The 4,186-nt window shown below is 43.0% G+C and overlaps 1 non-coding gene across 1 annotated transcript; it reads right to left on the reverse strand.

Moving 5' to 3' along the window:
* Nucleotides 1–831: 831 nt before the first annotated feature.
* On the reverse strand, nt 832–902 carry trnag-gcc. Its single transcript has one exon. It is a non-coding gene; the product is annotated as a tRNA-Gly (tRNA).
* Between the last annotated feature and the right edge of the window lie 3,284 nt (nt 903–4,186).

Below are 4,186 nucleotides of genomic sequence, written 5' to 3' on the forward strand. Positions count from 1 at the left end.
AAGACGTGCAGAGGATTTCGCGCGTCAGCTCCGTGCCAAAAAAAACGCTCAACATAAAAACACTTCCGTGTTGGAAACCATTCGTAAGATTCAGACGGCTTTCGGTGGCTTTTCAGTTGAATGAGTATCCGAGAAATTGTTTAACAGCTGGGCATGTTCCAACTTGTCCTGTGAGACTTCCAACACAGAGGTGTTGTTTGTCCTGCGCAATGAGCGGCTGCCTCCCAACGCGCGAATCCGTCTGCATGTCTTTCATTACAAAATCTCCTTTAACAGTGGAATGTACCGATAAAGTGCTGATCCTGACCTCTACTGAAACTTCTCTGCTAGTCACACGACGTCCTGCATCAACAGAGCCTTAAATTTGGAAGTGATCTGCTCGTTCCAGCCTGTCGATGGCCACTCAGGCCGTGGTGTGCCCTCCGCCGCTGTGGGCCATTTTTAATCCAGTTTTAATGGTCCTTAATCCCTGTGATACCGACAGAATCTTCACCGAAATCCATCTAAATCTTTCGAATGGTTTCCAACTGGCTGTCTCTAACAGTTTCTGAAAAAAATTTCATGGAGCAAAGCAGCAGTCTCTCAGCCATTTCACTGACAATAAAAATCCGACGAGGGGGGTGGACCAGTGCTCACTCAAAGCCTGCCCACAGGCGAATGACGCAACCGACAGGCGTGAAAAAACTCACGCATGCACATGAAGGTTCAAGCTTGTCTGATGCAAGCGCACATGATTCAAATCCATATAATTTTTGAAAAAAATAAAAAGGTCGGCTACTTTACTAACAGACCTCGTATTTAAACACAATGGAATTCTTCAAATTATTTTTCTGCATTGGCTGGGAATCCAACCCAGGCCTCTCACATGGCAAGTGCAAATTCTACCACTGAACCACCAATGCATACAAGTGAGTGTGTAAAAGTGGTGAATCAGTCCTATCATCATATGAATGAACACTACAAGAGCAAAAACAATTGGATTTATCACTGTCATAATCAATGACTGTTAGTGACATGTTGTCAGCCACACTAATAAGCATTTGGAGACTACAACACCTACAATTTCCATGTTTATCATTAGATTCACACAAATTTATTCTTTGTGTATCAGTAGTAACATAATAGCTGCCTTGAAATGTAATCAGTTTCAGTTGAAATTGAAGGAATGCATCTTTGACAAGCACACAGTCCTTCCATCATGTTTAATCCATTTTGGCTCCAAACTATTTAACACTTATATGTTGAGTTTGACCTTTCAATGTCCTTCAAGGTCAGGTCACAAATAGAAAGATTATATATTACATTACATTAGTGTGTAACTGTTACTAGCTGAGTGGATGAGGAGCTGGCCTGATAATATCTAGACCTGGGTGCAAATCCTACTCATGTCTATGTCCTTGGACAAGACATTTAATCTACAATTTCTCAGTCCACCCAGATGTAAATTGTGACTGGCTTTGGCTGGGGAAGTAAACTGCCTCAGACTGGCATCCCATCCAGTAGGAGGCATAGACTCTCATCCGCTTGACTCTACGGAATCTGGCAATAAGCACCAGCACCAACAGACCTATATAGGATGTACCTTTATTTATACAGTGTCAAGTCACAACATAAGTTACACTAAGAAATTTCACAAGGGCAAGTTATAATCAACAACTTGTAGGAACAGAATTTCACAACAGCAAAATAATGGGCAGGATGCTAAAGCGATCGCCACTATCTTTAATGTGTTCCTCCAGTAAGCCAATCAAAAATGTTTGACCTTTAAAAGCTGCCCATGTTCAAAGGTCATATAACCAATAGGAAGCTCATATATGAATTAACATATATATACCATAGTAACTATAGGGGTATTTTTGACCAGTTAGTTCAAATGTTCATTTTAAAAATCTCCTATATAAAAACAAACTATCAATTCTAGTCTTTGACTAGAATTGATAGAACCTTGGGTTTAAAAAAATTTGCTCAAATGACTTCATACTAGGCTGACTAATTTCAGAATCAGAATCAGAATCGCCTTTATTCTTTATTCGGCATGTATCCACAAGAATACAAGGAATTTGACTTTGGTTTGAGCTGCACTCTTTGTATGGCATTTATAAATATACGTGGGCTGTCCGTAAAGTATCGGTCCTTTTTATGTTTTTTAAAAACTATATGGATTTCATTCATATGTTTTTACATCAGGCAAGTTTGAACCCTCGTACGCATGCGTGAGTTTTTCCACGCCTGTCGGTGACGTCATTCGCCTGTGAGCACGCCTTGGGAAGGAGTGGTCCCACCCCCTCGTCGGAATTTCATTATCATCGCGGCACGGAGCGCGGTGCGCCGACCATCCTTAAAGGGGTCCTTAAAGCGACAGTTAACAGTCCTTATTCTCTGTGAAGCCCGCAAAATTTTCACCGAAAGCCAGATAAATTTTTCGAATGGTTTCCAGGTGCCAGTTTCTAACAGCTTCTGAAAAAAATCTGATGGAAAAAAAGTCCTTTTCATTCCGCCATTTCCAGACAATGAAATTCCGACGAGGGGGCGGGACCACTCCTTCCCAAGGCATGCTCACAGGCGAATGACGTCACCGACAGGCGTGGAAAAACTCACGCATGCGCACGAGGGGTCAAACTTGCCTGATGTAAAAACATATGAATGAAATCCATATAGTTTTTAAAAAAATAAAATGGACCGATACTTTACGGACAGCCCACGTAAACACTGAACACTGAATAATTCAAGGTAAAAATGTGTAAATAAAATGTGCAAGTAAAATAAAATGCAATAACAAAAAATGTGTGAAACAACAAATAGATTGAAGCTGTACATGAGGTGTATAAATTAGTGAGTTTAGTGAGTTTTTTGGCAGGATAACTGTTCATCAGTGTGATGGCCTGTGGAAAGAAACTGTTCCTGTTTCTTGTTGTTTTGACATACAGAACTTGGCAACATCGACCAGAGGGGAGGGGTTTAAACAGTGTGTGTTCAGGGTGTGAGGGCTCTGCAGAGATGTAACCAGCTCACTTCCTGGTCCTGGACCAGTATAAGTCCTGGATGGAGGGCAAGGTGGCTCCAATGATTTTTTTTTTTTTTTCTGCAGACCTGACAGTTCATTGAAGTCTGTGCCTGTCATGTTTGGAGGCAGAGGGAAACCAAACCAAGATGGAGATGCACAGGACAGACTGGATGATGGATGTGTAGAAGATGATGAGCAGTTCCTGGGGCAGCTTGCACTTGAGCTGTCTGAGGAAGTACATCTTCTGCTGTGCCTTTATCCTGATGGAGTCTATGTGGAGGACCACATCAGATCAGGAAGGTGATGGTCTAGTGGTTAAGAGTTGAGCTTGAGAACAGAGGATCCTCAGTTCAAATCCTAGCCTGACCGGAAAATCAGGCCAGACCTCTCCATTCTTTATTGGTGGGAAAACACTGGTTGGTGGGACCTTGACCTTGCAAGGTCCTTGACTCCCCTAGTTGCTCCCGGTGTGTAGTGGGTGCCTTGCATGGCAGCAGCCTGACATCGGGGTGAATGTGAGGCATTGATGTGTAATGCGCTTGGAGCGTCTGATGCAGATGTAAAGCATATAAATATAAATGCAGTCCATTTATTTTATTTATCTCGAGAGATAGTGGATCCCAGGAACTTGAAAGTGTCCATAATAGGCACAGTGTTGTTGTTGAGGATGGGGGAGGGGTGGTTGGTGGGTTCTTCCTGAATTCTACTATCATCTCCACAGTCTTGAGCAGGTTCAGCTCCAGGTTGTTCTGACCACACCAGAGGACCAACTGTTCCACTTCTTGTCTGTATGCAGCCTCATCACCATCCTGGATGAGACCAAGATGGTGGTGTCATCCGCAAACTTCAGGAGTTTAACAGAGGTGTTCAGTGAGGTGTAGTCATTTGTATAGAGGAAGAAGAGCAGTGGGGAGAGCACACACCCTTGAGGAGCGCCAGTGCTGATTGCCCGTGTGCTGGATGTGATGCAACCGAGCCTTGTCTGCTGTGTCCTGTCCGTCAGGAAGTTGGAGATCCACTGACAGGTGGCAGCTGGCACAGAGAGGTCGGAGAAGTTTTTTGTAGATAATGTCGGGGATGATGGTGTTGATTCCACCTAATCTGGTCCAAAGCTGATAAAATCTTTTTGAGTTATGATGTTCATATGCACAAAGAAACATGACAGGAAACAATATCCATGCA

The sequence above is a fragment of the Thalassophryne amazonica genome, chromosome 8, assembly GCF_902500255.1.
Source record: "Thalassophryne amazonica chromosome 8, fThaAma1.1, whole genome shotgun sequence".
Taxonomy (NCBI): Eukaryota; Metazoa; Chordata; class Actinopteri; order Batrachoidiformes; family Batrachoididae; genus Thalassophryne; species Thalassophryne amazonica.